The sequence below is a fragment of the Leucoraja erinacea genome, chromosome 8 (assembly GCF_028641065.1).
Source record: "Leucoraja erinacea ecotype New England chromosome 8, Leri_hhj_1, whole genome shotgun sequence".
In the NCBI taxonomy this organism is placed as follows: Eukaryota; Metazoa; Chordata; class Chondrichthyes; order Rajiformes; family Rajidae; genus Leucoraja; species Leucoraja erinaceus.
Window position 1 is genome coordinate 55,943,795 of NC_073384.1, and position 20,572 is coordinate 55,964,366.

The following is a 20,572-nucleotide window of genomic DNA, read 5'->3' on the forward strand; positions in this document are numbered from 1 at the left end:
ATCCAGTTCAGTTACGTTTTCTCCATTGATATGCAATATCAATAAATTTTAGCAGAGGATAAGACTTTATTTAAGCTTTTAATCTTTTAATATTTGCTGTTTATATAGAAGTAATTTTATTTAGTTATCAGCAAAAGTATAAACTCAATTACAGTGTTAATTAAAAATGTTTCTGTAACATTTGAACATAAATAGCATATTGCAGAGTTTAAAGGCAAAGCAAAAAAAAAAAACTCATACAGAAGCAGTTTGCAATTTTATTTCTAACAAGAAGATAATTACGACAACACTATTTTTCCAGAAGAAGTAACTGATGTAATGGCCAGATAGCCATGCATGCTGGAGGCTGTTTCTGTGTTTTTTCGGCTAGTATTGATCACAACTGTGCTGAGGGTTCAGCTCTGTGCCAGACTGTTTGATTAATGGACTGGCTGCTAAAAGAGGACTGGATGGGGATAGAAAATGCAGGCGGTCTGTACTGCCACTGTATATCCATCAAGAAGTACACACCTAATTATAAAATGGTTATCAAGTATACATGAAAAATTAATTGGACTCAGTTTGATTCTGAAAAGAATCAGCTTTCACCACCGCAGTCCCCAGAAGTTTCCAGATGTGCTCTGCAGCCCCTAGAGAAGGAGCGATGGGAGATGTATTAATACAACGTATTGATTGGATCAGGACCTCTGACAGTCATTTGTAGAGATACCATCTGTCTGCTGTTCACATTCCTTCACCAGAACAGGACGTGACAGATTATTAATCTCAACTCTTGAAGTATAGACAGTCCCCTTTCTGCTAAACTGCATTCCGATTCTGTAGGAGATGAAGCAGACCTGAAGGGTGTAGAAATTAAGGTTATTACACAAATTGAGCCATATGGTACAAATACTGAAGTGAGAAAATTGCCAGGCAATAAAAATTGTGCTGCCTTCCTAATGGTGTAAATTACAGTTAACCATGGCTCTAATGATGTCCTTCTGCTGCGTTTAACTACTGTTACATGAAGGACATTGTTTAAAAAATAAAAAAAACCTGAATGCCAACAGCATGTGTAACAATCTGTTAGATTTACATTAGGAAATTTGTCAACAGTGGGTAAATAATTCTGTTAGCCAAGAAACCAGAAGTTGGAGAAAACAAACAAATCGGAAACATTAGCAGTATTGTTCCAGTTAACCGTTTGATGACTGGATCTCTGTTGTAATTAAATGTAGGTCTTTATGATTGAATAAAATATATATACAAAATTATTACTCTGAAAATTATCAACTAGAAAGAGGGACTTTATTTGACCTTTGCATGAGAAGTTACCTCTGAAAATATCATCTTAATTCTCAATATCTTTTGTCATCTATGATAACTTTGTTCTTTCTGCCCTTTAATCCCCAGATGTAATAATATAATTCATCTATTTGTCAGATTATTTCAATTTTCAGTTACCTTTACCATTACCTTAACATTTTAATAATTGCAAGCTCAGAATGTTTAAAAATAAATTCAAACAGGCAAAATACAACAGGATCGGGACTGTATACTTTTTTACTAAACTATATTGGACAGGGATTTTGCAAAAGTAGATCCAGTTATCCATTTAACGGTTTATCACACGATACAATAATAAACATTTAATTAGAATTTTCCTCACAAGATCAATTTCATTCTTACCAGAAAATTAACATGAATATCTTGGTATATGCATTTCTTTATTCATAGCAATCCTCTTTAAGTAGGTGAAAAATGGATGAATAATATTTGCACACAACCTCCCACCACCATGCATGCATTTTATTAAGCTTGGATTCTAACTTAATAGAAACCTTATTAAATAATGTTTTACTATCCTTCATTGAATGCAGAAGTAGAATTTGTAATCCAGCCTGCCTTGCAAGGGTACAATGGAAACTATTTAATTTGTCTTTGTTAATTCCATCCAAAAGGCTGCTTGTGTCCATCTGCTTAACTGTCAAACTGCACCTCGCTTCAGCTCTGCTGATACCGAAATCCACATTTATGCCTTTGTTTCCTTTATACTTGAACCCTCTATCAGTCACCCTTCCTTGTTCTACCCACCACACACTTAAATGCCCAAAATCCTGCCATCAATGACTTAAGCTGATTCGCATCTCACTATAATGCATAATGACATATGAATTAAGCAATGCCTTGATTTAAAAAAAATATCCATCATGATTTCTTTGTTCCCTAATCCTAAATCTCTTCAAATCCTAAAATTCTCCAGGATTTATGTGGCCCATCATTTTGACCGTCTGAGCATTCCCAAGTTTAATTTGTCTCCTGTTGACCCCTTCATTTGCCAAGCCTGTATGCTCAGGAAATCCTTTTCTAAATCACTTTGATTCTCTTTTTTAGAATTGTCATGTCATGATGATCAGGCCCATTATGCCTCAGGATGGAGGCAATCTACATTATGATTTGGGATATCAGAAATTGGGAGTATACAAGTCAGGAAAACTTATGCATATGTCAGAGAGCAGGGTAATACTACAAGTGGATCTATCACCCTTCTTGAAGATAGCGGCACGACTGCATGTAGTGCAGTGGTAGAGTTACTGCCTTACAATGTCAGAGGCCCGGGTTCAATCCTGACAATGGGTGCAACCTGTACAGAGTTTGTACGTTCTCCCCGTGCCTGCATGGTTTTTTCCGGGTGCTCCGGTTTCCTTCCACACTCCAAAGACATACAGGTTTGTAGATCAATTGGCTTAGTGCAAATTTAAAATTTCCCTAGTGTTTGTAGGATACTGTTAGTGTGTGAGGATCGCTGGTCGGTGTGGACTTGGTGGGCCGAAGGGCCTGTTTTCATGATGTATCTCTAAACTAAATTAAACTAAACTAACTCTGAAATTCCTGGCATGTCCTCCTCTTACTAGTTGTGGGAGATGAGGCTGTGAATTTGTGTCTGAATTTCCTCACCAGCAAACCTGAGCAGGGATGCTCTCTGATCTCAAAGTCTTGTTGTTTGTCAGTGGATGTACAGTCTTATTGGACTAGTGGGCTGGACCTAACAGATTGCTGTGAAATGGACTTAAATGCACTCATGTCCAGGACAACGTCACAGTTGAGAAGTTCTTCAAAGTATTCCTCCCAGCAAACATTTCCAGCTTTTATCCAGGTTTGTCTTCATTCTTGGCTCTTGGCTCATTGGGCCTCAGGTAATATGGATAGCACCAAATCATCCATGTATACCCGATTTGTAGATGTTCTTTGTTTCTGCTGCCTGCCATGGTTTTTTGTTAGACCTTGCTCTTCAAATGCCTCTAGAGCTGTTTTAATTGGCTCTTTCTCAACACACCTGTCAACCCAGGGGAATTCCTGGCCCATGAGCATTTAAAATGGAGATGGAATATATTAGATGGCAGAGAGAAGCTCACTACCCTCTGACAGGTGCACACAGAAACCCAATGTAAATAGTTGAAGAAGCACATAGTCTCCCAAACAACCCATTCAAGTGCCACATCAAGCACCTTCTGTCTCACCACTTACAATGCCTGTGGCCCCTACACTTACCTCATTAGCCACTTCAGAACCTACAGATCATAAAGGAAAACCCAATTTTGAGGAAAGGCCTCTGAAAAAGAAAACCCTCTTTCCTTCTTTAAGATTCTCCTTAAATCCCATATCTTAGATCAAGCATAGACACAAAATGCTGGAGTAACTCAGCGAGTGAGGCAGCATCTATGGAGAGAAGGAATAACCCGAAACGTCGCCAATTCCTTCTCTCCATAGATGCTGCCTCATCCGCTGAGTTACTCCAGCATTTTGTGTCTACCTTTGATATTATCAGCATCTACAGTTCTTTCTTAATCTTAGATCAAGTGTTTAGTTACATGCCCTTACAACCTAAGCAGTACAGTCAAGTTGTATTTAATATAATACTCACCTTGGAATATTTTACCATATTAAAAAGTGCTTTATAACTTAAAGTTGTAATTGATATTACAAACATTTCAGTCTGAGAACCAAATCTCAATTCACTGTTGCACATTTCACCATTTGCAGCACTGAATGGAGGAAAATGTTATACCTGTACAACACAGGCTCGTACAATGCTGTGATTTAAAAGAGCCCTTTCTTTATAAAGACGACAAAAAAAGATCATGATATGCTGCTTCAATATTGCTCCATCACCTTCAACAGTGGGTAATCATTGTGAAATGCCATTCCTCACATATGAAACATGAAATGTAAGTGAACAAGTGAAGGTATGGAACTTAGCCAACACTACTTAAAGTTCTTTGCAAAAGTCACACTTATTTATTTCTGTCAGTAATATTAAGTTGTATATCAGATCAGAGTTGCCAAAAAATGTAGAAACATAGTAACATAGAAAAAAGGTGCAGGAGTAGGCTGTTCGGCCCTTCGAGCCAGCACTGCCATTCACTGTGATCATGGCTGATTATCCAAAATCAGTACCCCATTATGGCTTTCTCCCCATATCCCTTGATTCCATTAGCCCCAAGAACCATATCAAACTCTCTCTTGAAAACATCCAGTGACATGGCCTCCACTGCCTTCTGTGGCAGCGAATTCCACAGATTCACAACTCTCTGCGTGAAAAGGTATTTCCTCATCTCAGTCCTAAATGGCCTAATCCTTATTCTTAAACTCTGTCCCCTGGTTCTGGACTCCCCCAACAAGGGGACATTTTTTCCTGCATCTAGCCTGTGCAATCCTTTAAGAGTTCTATATGTTTCTATAAGATACCCTCTCATCCTTCTAAATTCCATTGAATATAAGCCTACGGTCACATGACTAAGCCGCAATCACGTGACTGAGCAGACCAATGACAAGGGTTCTGACCTCCCCAAACCACCACTAGGTGCCGCTACATGTTCAGATTAAATTTTATGGAATTACAGAAAAGATGAACAGGGTCTTGGTGAGACCACACCTGGAGTATTGCGTACAGTTTTGGTCTCCAAATCTGAGGAAACACATTATTGCCATAGAGGGAGTGCAGAGACGGTTCACCAGACTGATTCCTGGGATGTCAGGACTGTCTTATGAAGAAAGACTGGATAGACTTGGTTTATACTCTCTAGAATTTAGAAGATTGAGAGGGGATCTTGTAGAAACTTACAAAATTCTTAAGGGGTTGGACAGGCTAGATGCAGGAAGATTGTTCCCGATGTTGGGGAAGTCCAGGACAAGGGGTCACAGCTTAAGGATAAAGGGGAAATCCTTTAAAACCGAGATGAGAAGAACTTTTTTCACGCAGAGAGTGGTGAATCTCTGGAACTCTCTGCCACAGAGGGTAGTTGAGGCCAGTTCATTGGCTATATTTAAGAGGGAGTTAGATGTGGCCCTTGTGGCTAAGGGGATCAGGGGGTATGGAGAGAAGGCAGGTACGGGATACTGAGTTGGATGATCAGCCATGATCATATTGAATGGCGGTGCAGGCTCGAAGGGCCGAATGGCCTACTCCTGCACCTAATTTCTATGTTTCTATGTTTCTATGAAATATGCAGCAACAGATCTCAATTTCAATGTTAAAGATGAAATAGAATTACCTACCTGGTGAATTACATTCTTAGGTATAAATTACAGATGATCCCGTACCTTTGGTACCTGTTACGGCCTCATCCCTGAACCCACACCCAATATACCACTGCTCCTTTGCTAATTAGGGAACTCCTGCTTTGCAACTTTGTGGGAGCACCTTCACTGGAAAAACTGTAGCGGTTCAAGGCAACAATCCCTTCCCTTCCCCCAACCTTCTCAAGGGAAATTAGGGATGGCCAAAAATTACTGCCCATGTTTGTGACACCCATATTCTGTCAAAGATAATGGCAAATTAGTAAGCCATCAAACATTTGATTTCTGATTCATTTCAATTCCAGTTTGGAAGATTGCAAAAGTAGTGATGTAATCATTTGTTCACTAGGCCAATGAGTGGCCCTGTGTCCATATTTTCATTTCCCAATTTTATCAATGCGACATTCTACCCCAGCGATTCATTTTGACATATTTAATGTTATTTTATGGCACCTGATATCTTGAAAATGAACTAAATTATGTCAAGCTGCAATTCTGACCATCTGACACATCTCCAGTGTTGAAGGGGTGTTTTTATGTTGTTTTTAGTAAGGAAAGAAGATGATAACCCATGCTTTTGAAAGCTAGTCATTCAGAAGATGAGAGGCAAACTGATATCCTGCCACTTACTCATTCTGACTCATGGGTTCTGTCAGCAGAGTTAGCAGCGGCTTGGGTAGCAATCATAATGGAGCAGTTAACTTGGGTTACTCTAATCCCCCAGTCAAGAAATCTGCCCATGTGCTTATTTCCAGAAGTCCGTTAAATAATAAAATTTTCAATCAGAATAAATAAACAGTGGTAATGCAAGATTTGGGTGATCACAACATATGTTTCCAACCTAGTTTGTTGCTGCAGAGTCAAGTGCATTAAGTGGCTTCACAACATTGTGGTCATACATAAAGATAGACACAAAAAGCTGGGGTATTTCAGCGGGACAGGCAGCATCTCATGAGAGAAGGAATGGGTGACGTTTCAGGTCGAGACCCCTCTTCAGAAAAGAAACGTCACCCATCCCTTCTCTCCAGAGATGCTGCCTGTCCCGCTGAGTTACTCCAGCTTTTTGTGTCTATTTTCAGTTTAAAGCAGCATCTGCTGTTCCTTTCTACACTTGTGGTCATACATCACAGTTCTCTTCAAACAGAAAGCAAATCTAAGTCAAAATATTGTTACAGCCATATAAAATCAAAACAAAGGCCGCCATCACATGTTGGGCACCAGTCACATTAGGTATAAAAGGTTTAGGAACCAAAGACAGTATGTGCACACATTTCTCTGGAAACTTCCTGTGTTGCCTTTCTATTTCAACTCACATCAGCTCTTGACAGCTACAGATCAATGCAAAATTGTGATCATTTTCAGCCTTTGCAGCCTCTTGACCTCTTCACTGCATTTTGAGCTCCTTCAAGTAGTTGAATGCAATCACAGTAAACTATGTGAAATTGGTACTGTAGCTGGATCTCCCAACAGTATGCAATGACCCTCAGGTCAATACTCACAGGAGTTGCTTCTCCCTTGTGCTTTATGAAAAGATTGAAACAACAAGTCACCACACTGAATAAGTAAATACAATGCACTAAAATGAGTTATTTTTAGTTTCTCAGTACTGCCGTTTAAAATTTTAACCACTCTTTGAACCACAAAATATGAGATTTTCAGTATTATCACCGATGAAAGCATAATAATCATATTTTTTTCCCCATTCTTATCTTTCAGAACAAATGATTTTTTGTTTATACATTGTGGCCATTGCACCCATTACATTTGCAATTTTCATAATTATTTTGAAAACTAAATTGTAAAATTATAATAGATAATACATTGCAATAGCTGTTGAAAGCTAAAAGTGTTTTTGTTTTTTTTCTGGTGTGTACTTTCTAAGGATAATGGAATAAAAATAAATGAGGTGTGTAGGAAGGAACTGCATATGCTGGTTTAAACCGAAGATAGGCATAGAATGCTGGGGAAACTCAGCGGGACAGGCAACATCTCTGGAGATAAGGAATAGGTGATGTTTTGTGTCGGTAAACAAATGTCTTGGTGTAACAAATTTTAACCCCCAAATCTGCCTGCACAGTTGAAAAGGGAAGATTCTGTAAGAAATATTTTATTGCAAATAAGTAGTAATCAGCTTAATATATTGTAAACTAGACTAAGTGGGACCCGTTGGGTCCCATGTTCACACGGGAGGGCTGGTCCCCCAACACAATATTCCACCTCTTCACCAATTCCAATATTGGTTGGGGGGGGGGCTTTCTGGGCGCTAGTATGGGTGTTGTGGGCTGAAGGGACTGGATTCCAGAGGGATAGTATGGACATTGTGGGCCAAATGGATTCTTGGGGTGGCAGCTCAGTCACATAGGCCTGGTGGGCTGGCAGCTCAGTCACTCAGGCATGGTGGGCTGGCAGCTCAGTCATTCAGGCCTGGTAGGCTGGCAGTTCAGAAACTGACAGAAATTCTGCCCAAAACAGGTGAGAAACTTTGTGAGAGAGAAGGGGGAGAGGGTGGAGAATCATTTTTAGACATTTTTCATCACAGCCATGAAGGAGGAAAGTCTATCTTGGCCTGGAACTCACAGGGAGCCAATGAAGGGAGATAGAAAAATACTGGGGTGAGGTTTAATACCTGCAGGTGGAATACTTACTGATGGGCCAAAGGGACTCCTCATGGGCTAGTACAGGCCTGATGGGACGAAGGGGCTCTTAATAAAAAAAATCTGAGTGAAATCTCGGTGAAAGGCACGTTTTCTGGACTTCTCCTGGCCTAGCACGGGCCCTTTGGACCAAAATGCTCCTCCTGGGCTAATACGGGCATTTTGGGCAAAAGGAACTGGTTTCTCGGCTAATAGGAGTCTTGTGGGCCAAAATTAGTGGTTACAGGCAGGCCAAGCAACTCATTTCATTTCATTTATTTTTCAATTTCAAGCACAGGGCAGGCCAAACAACATATTTCATTTCCATTTCCATTTCTATTTCAATTTCAAGCACAGGGCAGGCCAAACAACTCATTTCATTTTCATTTCATTTCCATTTCCATTTCCATTGCAGTTTTAAGCACAGGGCAGGCCAAACAACTCATTGCATTTTCATTTCATTTCCATTTCCAGTGCAGTTTCAAGCACAGGGCAGGCCAAACAGCTCATTGCATTTTCATTTCATTTCCATTTCCATTGCAGTTTCAAGCATAGAGCAGGCCAAACAGCTCATTGCATTTTCATTTCATTTCCATTTCCATTGCAGTTTCAAGCACAAGGCAGGCCAAACAACTCATTGCATTTTCATTAAGGGCTAACAAATCATTTATTGCAAGTACATTGCAGAATCACAGTTCAGTTCATTCACAGCTTAGAATCACAGTGGTGGCCTCTCCCATGTGATCTTACAGAGTGACTGACTCACGTCCAGGCATCCGGGATTTTATAGTCCTGCCCCCGCCCGGCAGGGGCGTTGCCTTCATCATGACGATTGACAGGCGAAAGGACCAATCAGCTGATCGCATGATTTTTTAAACACTCATAACTTTTTTGTTTTTCATCAATCGGAAAAATCCTCGGGGCTGCCTCAGCGGAGGAGGACTGTGAGTAAGATGGCCAAAAATCATAGTGATATAGGGTAGCACTTTTTCTAAAATCAATATACACAAATAATAATCAGGGTGATATCTTATTATTATACATTACATTATTGTATTGATAAAAATGGCATGGATCATTGACCCAGAACTTCCCTGACAAGGGTTTGTTCTTTACATTTTTCTCTCACATGGAACTACCTTATCCAATGTGGAAGAACAATGACAAGCAAGATGCATTAGATAGAGTCATAGAGTGATACAGTGTGGAAACAGGCCCTTCAGCCCAACTTGCCCACACAAGCCAACATGTCCCAGCTACACTAATCCCACTTGCCGCACTTGGTCCATATCCCTGCAAACTTGTTTTATCCATGTACCTGTCTAACTGTTTCTTAAACGTTGGGATAGTCCTAGCCTCAACTACCTCTTCCGGCAGCTTGTTCCATACATCCACCACCCTTTGTTAGAAAAAGTTACCCCTCAGATCTTTTCCCCTTAAACTTGAACTTATGTCCTCTGGTTCTCGATTCCCCTATTCTGGGCAAGACATGCTCCCGATCTATTCCTCTCATGATTTTATACACCTCAATAAGATCACCCCTCATCCTCCTGCACTCCAAGGAATGGAGATCCAGCCTATTCAACCTCTCCCTATAGCTCAGACCGTCTAGTCCTGGCAACATCCTCATAAATCTTCTCTGAACCCTTTCAAGCTTGACAATATATTTCCTATAACATGGTATAGCGTTGTGTGGAGCATCTTGGACAAATAGGCCAAAATACACCATAATTATCCAAAATAGGTAAATCCTCAACCAAGGAAATTATCCATCATTTTTGGAACAGGGAAAATATTTATGAGGAAGCCAAAGATGAAAGCAGTACAAAAAAGTTGCAAAATCCGTAACTGAGCTGTCAAGGCATTCACCAGTGACTACATCTGAAAGGGGAAATTATTAACCAAGACACATTCCAAAAGGGATAATCAGTAACCAAGCAGTTAAAAATATATCTGCCAGACAGAAAATCTTTAACTGAGTAATCCAAAACATTCACCAGAGACTAAATCTAAAGGAGAAATCATTAACCAAGTCTAAATCCCCAAAAGATGTTCCCCAGGCTACTTCTGATTATCACCCCTCCCCCATCTGTTTTCTTACCAGAGAAGAATGGAAGGACTGATAGTATATTTATCCACACCTTTTTTTCAGTGATTTGCTACTCGTTCACTCGACTATATTCAGTCATTAATTGAATTATGCATGTTCAAACATCTCAGACTTTCCTGGCATATATGTCAGTAAATATTAACAGTTCCATTCAGAACTACTTCCATTTATCAGGGAAGTCAAGACCATTATCAGTCCACAGACTCATTGCATTGTTTCCGCAAAAGTATTTGTAGTAATGATAGCAGGAGTAGAAATGCAATATGCAGCAAACAATATTAAGTTATATCCTCTTGTTGGTAATAACTGGGAATATTTAGAACAACGTTGGTACTGATCAGCTCACAATATTATGTTGCTAAATCCCCATTGCTGTGACTTGAGAATAAGAAGTTAGTTGGAATGACAATGCATATTAAATGTTCCATATTGCTCTATTCCTATCTTTGATCGGTGTCATATGGGTTAGAGCATCCCCTTGTTCATTTGTTTTTATTGGTCTAAATTAGTGCATCAGTGGAAGCATTTCATCATAGCAGTAGATGCCTGATCACGAGCTCCCCTGCACAAATAAGCCCGACTCCCTCTTCACAGGGATGGACCAGCCAGCGAATCTATAACACGTGTAATTAAAGTGCAGATATGGAAAAGATTTGGTAGTCAGTCGATGCATGGAGAAATAAAGTACATCACAATAGCATGGATCTATGGATCTATGATGTGTGACAAAACAATGCATAATCCCCTGGCTCTATCCTTCCCTAAACAGAAAGGGCTTGCCATTTTAATAAAGGCTGGTGATTTTAATTGAGCACTATTAGTAAAAAAAACCTGAGCCGGCCAAGTGCAGCTCTCGTTGTTAGGTATTACAAAATCTGCCATTACTGAACAGGAGGAAAAATTAGGCCATTTTATTTACCCTCCATCTACTTATGAGAAATATTGTTTATTAATCTTGACTTCTTTAGGTTCTTTCCTAATTAAATGGGTTTCTAGGCCTTGGAGTTGTAAGATGGACAAACCAACCATTTAAAGGTAGCTAGAACAGGTAAGATAGCAGGCTTCCTCCACTGAAATCTGCATCCAAACTACAACATATTTTCTTCAAAGTGCGAGTTTTCTTAAATTTAATTTCACAATGTAGCAGGAGGATATTGAAATTCTTAAGGATTAAATTTAACTTTTGACAATAATTTAAAATGAATGATATCTGATTAGGTGCACATAATATGACCTTCCCAATATACCTTACATTCGCTTTGACGGCCCAGTTAACAAAAGGTTAAGGCCGTGAATAGCAATCCCGTGGAACACAGCTTTTCACTCCACAAACCAAAAAGCCTCCCAGCTTTGTTACTGCAACCCATATGTAGAACAGAAATGAATGTAAATTGTTCAATATAGCCTGCGTATAGATTATTATTAAAATGTGTTATCCATATTTCCCACACTACACATTAAAAACTTAATTTGTGACATCCTACATACTTTGCTTTCAATTATTCTCAGTATTTAAATTGCTTTGTTAATAGGACACGGAGCAAACAGGACATCACTTTACTGCTGTGGACATCAGATTCCATCTATATATTTACATCTTGGGTGTAGCCTGTAATTACTAATGGTAATGTTAGTCTGTTTTCTTTAAATAAGCACAGAAATCCATAAACTTACAATTTCATCCCCATTGTTGGAAGTACAAATACAATAATGCAAGTTTTACTAAATCTAGTTTATAGTAACCTTTAAATTTCTCTTACAAAATAATAAATGAAAATAAATGAAGTGTGTACTATGTTTAAATATATGCTTCGTTGTATCTTCCAAGATATTACCATGTTCTTATGAGTTCAGTCTAACAACAATTTTAGCAATTGATATTCATTATGGAATCAAATCTGTTATCAATACTTAACTCCATTCCTCAAGTCTAAGATGTATTAGTACAGGCTATAAATTATTGACTGTCCCTCTTCAGCAAGTGTTTGATAGTATTGCCATCTAGGGGCAGAGTAGAATTCTCTGTGCTGAAATAAACTGTAATTAAACATCTGTTGCTATTGACAATGTGCATATGTTTTTGTTTTATAGTCCACATGGTTTCCATATTTCATCACACAACAGTATCTTTAAATGTCCCTGTGTTCCTGACACTGAAATTGTTTTACCCCTGATCTACTCATTTTTGATTAGTGTTTGTATTTAATTGTGCATCGTGTTTTGGCATTTGCTATTTTACAGCTGGAACCTGAGTAAACAGGATTAACATACACATTAATTAAACTTTTTTTTATAAAGCAACATTATTCCTTGTAAGGGCTCTTGCAACATTTTATTATTTTCACGGCATGAAAAGGTTTAGTTTGTCGAGATAATAGTTGAGACAAATATGAAGATCTATCAGATTGGTAGGTTACTTATCTGTCTACTATATATCACTTGACAGAACTAGGTCCAAGTGTAGCCCATAATTTCGGCCTGTTCGCCATTTCTTTCAACATTGGGTGCGGTTGAGAACCAGCATTGTACCTGCTTCTTATGATTCAAAGGCTAGGGTTGCATATTTAAGGTTTCCTGATGGTAAGTTAACAGACATTATTTCAAGATAGATACAAAAAGCTGAAGTAAATCAGCGGATCAGATAGCATCTCTGGAGAAAAGGAATCGGTGATGTTTCGGGTCGAGACTATTCTTTAGACTTGAAGAAGGATCTCGACCCGAAACGTCACGATTCTTTTCTCCAGAGATGCTGCCTGACCCGTTGAGTTACTCCAGCTTTTTGTGTCTATCTTAGGTTTAACCCACCATCTGCAGTTCCTTCCTACACATTACTTTATTTCAACTTTCTGTCATGTTTCATGTTTTACTCGCAGATTATATTCTGCCACCACGTTTGACACATATATTGGCAATATTTTACTACATTAATTGGAGAGCATGTCTTACAAATAGATAAATAATTTCACTTCCTGAAAACTTATGGGCCTCATCAAGTCAAGTTTATTGTCTTATGCATAAGTACTGTGAGGTACAGAGGAACAATGAAAATCTTGTTTGCAGCAGCATCCTAAGCACATGGACAACACACAAATATAAACTACACATACATTCGACAAAACAGTAAAAAGAAAAAGTCTGCAAGAACAAGGCATTGGTAGTGCAAGAGGTGGTATCCTGTGGCTTCTTCTAATTCATTTGGGCTTGGTCTCAGAGCAGATGTAGAGGTATGCTCAGGACAAGAGGAAATATGTACTTCTTCAAATGTCCTGGAATTATACTTATACCAAGGAGAGTTTACAGTATATGTGGTTTCCTCAAGACATGCAGATAATCAATAGCAGCAATTCAAACCCCAAAATATGTAGGTTTGGGTTCGGTGGGAAACTACAATATTAAAATTAACTCCATATGCAATCTACTTAAACAGGAGTTAAGGCAGCAGAACTAAATGGCCTAGTCAGGGCAAAGGTTGAAGATAGGTTTGGTGAAAATGGAGGTCGAAAATTAGGTAGAATGGCAGAGACAGGAGCAGAGGCATTGTGGAATTGGAGGCATAATGTTTAGAGATTAAAGTGCTCTGGGGCAATGATAGGGGAAGTGGCATAATTACATGTAGGGTATTGGGGCAGGTGCAGAAGGCAAATAAGAGGGATTTTTTTTTATTTTGGGGAGGATAGGTCAGACAAATCTGAGGATGAGAAAGATTTTCTTTGTTGTTTTTGTCAGAAATACTTAGGGCCCTTTGGTTTGTAAGATGTTCTGTGGAGGCACTTGACAGCTCCACTGCTTCTCTCCTCCAGGTCTTGCATGAGGCCAAGGAAAGGTGGAAGATATGAGCTTAAAATAGAAGCCTTGTTAAATTAGAGGCATGCAGACAACTTACAATGTTTCAATGATGATCTTGCTTCTGGGCAAGGATTGAACCCTCACCTCCATTTTCACTGATGTGAAAATGGATGGATTTCCACATGCTTAGATTTGATTTATTTAACATTTAACCCCATGTTTTAAAACAAATAAAAGCAGAAAGTACTGGAAATGCCCAGCAGGTCAAGCAGCATCTGTGTAATCAGAAGCAAAGTTAATGTTTCAGGCCAGTGATTGATCATCAGAATGCATTTATTTTGTCCATTTCCTGCACAGGAAGGCTCATCATTATATTTAAACTCAAATTTTTGTCTAACCAGTTTTCACCAAAAGCCCGACTAAAGATTTTTTTGCATCACTTCTCATAGTAGATAGTTAAATAATGTTACCTTCTTTGTTGCATGTTTCCAGGGTACATCCATAACTCTGAGGAATATCAAATGGAATGAAAGAAACCTGCCACATTGGGACTGATGTTGGGAAGAGCGAAAAACCTGGTTACCTTTGTAGGTTTGACGGAAATGTATTTAAATTCAAACCTGAGTAAAAGCATGAATTTCTTTTCTTTCTTACTTCAGTAATAACCCTCAGTGAATTTTGGACTGTCTCAGCGTAGTTACTCATAGCTATAATATAAGCTGTCCATTTTTTCACCTTCATTCAGAAATGACAGAAGGATTGGTGCTCTGGGAAATTAAAAATGACACAGTGGTGCAATAGACATTGGGATCATGTCTCATTGTTGTGACAGGGTAGAAGGAGCTTTTCCTCTGCATCTGCCCATGCTGCAACTATATACAGAATGGTCCCATGTAAGCTTCCTTGCAAAGATCTCTAGAATATTAAAACTAGTTTTAAGTACAAATACTCCTATGTAGCCCATGCCGATAACACTTGTTTTCTATCCATAAGGCTGATAGTATTTGGTCAGAAAGCCACACACTAGGCTGGATTTGGTATTCTTATATGGCATTGTTACATTTTACTCATGCATTGGATATTCCATTGTGCCATTCATATAATTAAACATGTATTCCCTCAAGTAATATGCTTTCATCATTAAAATTCAATTATATTGTCAGAAACAGTGGACAAAATAACTAAAATTGCATCGCTATGTCTCTGGCATAAACTTCAGGGCTAGAAGAAGCATGCATTAAAAAACATACTCTAAATAGTCATATTTCACGAGCACTGCCCAATAACTGATGTTTTGTGGAAACAGGAAACCAAATGCAGGATTTTCAGTCCCATTCATTTCAATAGGAATTGGAGAAATACGGAGAATATTTGTATAATATTTGTATAATTATAAATAATTTGTATAAATGTATTTGATTTTATTTAATGTCTTTTTAAAATTTTTGTTTCAAGTCACTTGACTAGTTTTAATTTTTAATTAATAACTTACAGTGGAAGTAAATGTTAATTTGATGAACAATTGAAAATAAGTTCACCTCAAAGTCTTCGGACAATAGATATTTTCCACTTTCTTGCCACTTGACAATTAATTGTCCTTTCAAGTGATTTTCCTCCTGTCTAGTGCTGCCACTTCAATTATGATCAGAAGAACTTTTAAGTAGGACAAAAATAATCACCTATTTCGTTCACAGATAGCGAAGGAGAAAAGAACAGCAAGAGGTCAGAAAAGATCCATTGCAACAAGAAAACAAGATGGGGAAAAAAAATCAGTGATGAATTGTTGTTGGAAAAATGAATTGATTGAAATGGTTTAGATGCTGGCAAGGTGTTTTGTTTCTCAGTTAGCCAAAGCCAAGAAGTAATTCACTTCTGGCTCATAGACAAATAGAATTTTTCCACGACAAACATGCATTTTTGTTTGGCTTAATTATTAATTATTCTGATATTTATTACCAAGGATAATAGCGGGAATAGTCCGTGGATGCAGGAAAAAAATCCCATTTTGTGTGTGCGCTTTTAAACCTGTCTTTGAGTTCTAATGTATTGTATGCTAGACCCTCTAAGTGTGGTTTATTTAGCATCCCACAAGTGTTCCCTTTGGAAATGCCCTTGGCAATAATCATACAAAATACATGAGAAAAGAGGAAATGTAAGTTGATTTTTGTCTCCCACAGGAAATGTTGTAAACTATATAATTGCTGAGTCGATTTATGCTCTCTCCTCCATCTGCTACAGAGTCGTGAGCTTGCATTTGAATTTGATTTAAGCATGTGAAACAATTATACTCAAAGCCTACATAATACAGCTGGTTTAGATACTGAGGGGGAGAAATTCGATCAGTTTTATAGGCAGTAAGGGCTAATTGTAGAGTCTAGTGTCCCACCACAGAGGATGCCTGCAAGGTGTCTGATTTGATACTGAGTTAGAAAATTCTGCAGGCATTTCTGGCACTTATTTACAGTTCTGAATAAGTGGCCGAAAACCTGTTTTGTTCTTCTCAGCTTAATACAATATCACTGAGCAGCTATTGCTCACTCAACTCTGCCCTGAACTCATAAATGATCGGCAACAGTTCACAATGGAAAGACAGTCCTCTGCCATCTCTATGTACGCCAGGTACACCCACGCCTCGCCTCGCCTCTCCCACCACTTTCAGGCCTAGTGTTCAATTCTTCTGATGAGGAACTGCTTTTGTATCTGTAGCTGATACAAGCATCTCATCCATCTCATATTAAGGAGATCCAAAGCCACTGGGTCTTAGCTTCTTACTCCAAAGTTTGCACATCTGTGTGCCAAAAGGTGGATGTCAACATTTAATTCTCTGAAAGTTTTTCTCCGACATAGTTTTGAGAAGTTTCGGAATTAATAATATTTTGGACTCCAAAACCCTTATCCCAGCCGATATAAATGTCATTCCTTCCCTACTCAATAATCCTTGCAATCATGCCATCAAACTCAATCATAAGCTGAGCTGAGCTTCCATACTCATCCTCACTACCAAGTCCAACTTTGTCATGCAGAAACAAGGAACTGCAGATGCTGATTTACTAAAAAATACATAAAGTGCTCAAGTAACTCAGCAGGTCAGGCAGCATCCCTGGAAAACATGGATAGGTAATGTTTTTGGTCAAGACCCTTCTTTAGTCTGAAGAAGTGCCTTATCCCTGAAATGTTAGCTATCCATATTCTCCAGGGATGCTGCCTGTTCATTTGAGCTACTCCAGCACTTTGTGTTCCTTTCCAGCTTTGCCATAGTCCCCTTCCTTGCTTCTGGCTCTATTTTTTCCACAGGTTTCTTAAAATGTTTAATCCAATGCTTTGCTGGCCATTTTCTAAATTAAACATGCAAAATATAAAACAAGACTGCAGAAGTTGCAAATTGGAACTTAAAACAGAACATTATGGAAATTTGCAGCAATTCAGACAGCACCCGTGGAAAAATAAATCTATGGAGAAAATAGTCTGTTATTGGATTTCTCTTAAACCAAGGGTTCAACCTGCCTCATGATTGCGACCCTTTAACATTTTTTATATTCTGCACTCTGGTTATTTTTCTCTTTGCACTACCTGCTGTACTTGTATACAGCTTGAGTGTATAATATAGAAACAAGGATATAATGCTGAGATTTTATAAGATGCTGGTCAGACCACATTTAGAATATTGCAAGCAGTTATGGGCCCAATATGTGAGGAAAGATGTGCTTTCTTTGGAGAGGGTCCAAAGAAGATTTACAAGAATGATCCCAGGGATGATTGGGTTAAGGTATGAGGAGCATTTGAAGGCTCTGGGCCTGTACTCACTGGAGTTTAGAAGGATAAGAGGGGATCTAATTGAAACCTACTGAATAATGAAAGGCCTAGATAAAGTAGATGTGGAGAGGATGTTTCCACTAGTGGGGGAATCTGGGACCAGAGGGCACAGCTGCAGAATTAGAATGGAGATGAGGAGGAATTTATTTTGCCAGAAGATGATGAATCTGTGGTATTCATTGCCACAGAATGCTGTGGAGGTCAAGTCATTATGTATTTTTTAAGCAAAGATTGATAGGCTCTTGATTGGTAAGGGTGTTAAGGGCTATGGGGAGAAGGCCGATGGGGAGAAGGGCTATGGGGAGAATGGGGTTTAGAGAGTAAAATAGATCAGCCATGATCAAATGGCAGAGCGGAATTGATGGGCTGAATGGCCAAATTCTGCTCCTATATCTAATGGTCCAATGGACACATAGTGTCTAGCTTGTCTTGGAAGTAGAGCGCTTGGCCAAAGATGCGGAGACCTTAATGATGTGCTGAGCAACTTGCCCTCAGATTTATTTGGAAACATCAAACAAGAGGAAGATTGGTCCAGCCCAGCCTGTGAATCCACTCTAATATCTGGTGTACATCCAATGGTTGCCCTTTGATTTATTCATGTCTTCAACTGTCCAGGCCTATATCGGAATTCCTTCAGAATCTACTTCCTCACCTTCATTAGTGGTGTCACTGAGAGATGGTGTCACTGAGTGATGCAGCATAGATATAGGCCCTTCAGCCCACCAAATCCATGCCACCCATTTACGTTAATCCCATTTTTTATTCTTCTCACATTTTCATCAGTTACCCCCAGTCCCTATCATTCATCTAGAGACTAGGGACAATTTACAGTGATAAATTAACCAACCAACAGGCTCATCTTTTTTTTTTTTTTTTTTTTTAATCAAAAAATGTATTCAATTATTAAAAAATAATATTTACACTACAATAAAACAAGCCAGAACCCACCACCATAAATACAATACAAACATATATCCATAATAAACTATTATACAATTATGATACAATCCTTATTGAGGATACATTCAACACCCTGCGGAGCCCAGCGGTCCCGGAACTCCCTCAGGGTGCCCACAGACAGGGCGTATTCCCTTTCTAATCCCACCCGGGCACGGACGTAACCCCGGAAAAGGGGCAGGCAGCTGGCCTGGGTAGAGCCCTCCGCCGCCTGGCGCCATGACTCGCGGATGGCCAGCTTGGACAGGCCCAGGAGCAACCCAACCAGGACATCTTCAGCCCTACCCTCTCCCCTACGCACAGGGTGTCCAAAGATGAGGATGGTGGGTGAAAAATGCAGCCAGAAGGCAAGGAGCAGCCCCTAACAGGCTCATCTTTGGGATGTGGGAGGAAGCCAGAACACTTGGAGAAAACCCATGCTGTGGAAGAAAGCGTAAACTCCACAAAGACAGCACCAACGGTCACAATTGAATCCAGGACTCTGGCACTGTGAAGGGATGGTACTATCACCACAGCACCCCCAAATTTAGAAAATTGGTTGGCAGACAGGAAACAAAGAGTAGGGATTAACGGGTCTCTTTCAGAATGGCAGGCAGTGACTAGTAGAGTACCGCAAAGTTCGGTGCTGGGACTGCAGCTATTTACAATATATATTAATGATTTAGATGAAGGGATTACAAGTAACATTAGCAAATTTGCAGATGACACAAATCTGGGTGGCAGTGTGAACTGGGAGGAGGATGCTATGAGAATTCAGGGTGACGTGGACAGGTTGGGTGAGTGGGCAGATGCATGGCAGATGTGGATACATGTGAGGTTAAGGGTTATTAAGGGTTTGGACATGCTAGAGGCAGAAAACATGTTCCCGATGTTGGGGGAGTCCAGAACCAGGCGCCACTGTTTAAGAATAAGGGGTAAGCCATTTAAAACAGAGAACACTTTTTCACACAGAGAATTGTGAGTGTGGAATTCTCTGCCTCAGAGGGTGGTGGAGGCCGGTTCTCTGGATACTTTCAAGAGAGAGCTAGATAGGGCTCTTGAAGACAGTGGAGTCAGGGGATATGGGGAGAGGGCAGGAGCGGGGTACTGAATGTGGATGATCAGCCATGATCACATTGAATGGCGGTGCTGGCTTGGATGGCCAAATGGCCTACTCCTGCATCTATTGTCTATTGTCTATTATCTCCTGTAACTTCGTGAAGCAAATGCAAATGCTGCCTGACCCGCTGCATTACGCCAGCATTTTGTGTATATCTTCAGTGTAAAGCAGCATCTGCAGTTCCTTCCTTTACATACACTATGTAGTGTACAGCTACAAAGCAAGTGCAGTTAAAAAAATCCAAGTGCCACAACAAGGTAGATTGGAAGATCAGGAATACATCTTTAGCATATGAGAGGTCCATTCAAGAGACCGATGACAAACATGATGCTGGAAGATAAAAATGAGTAAGTAAAACAGATACATTAATAATCCCAGAGTTAGGTGAAGCATAAATGTTTCAGGCTAAACAAAATACCTTAGAGAAGGTAATGTCAGAAGCAAGAATATTTATTAATCATACATTTAAACTAAATAGACATGTCATTTTATATAGCAAAATCTATAGAATTGTATTGGCAAATCATTGCGCATTTACACAGCTGAAAAGAAATGTGGAAAATTTACTTATAGATATATTTTGAGACTACCGTTATTTATTAGCAAGTTGAAACA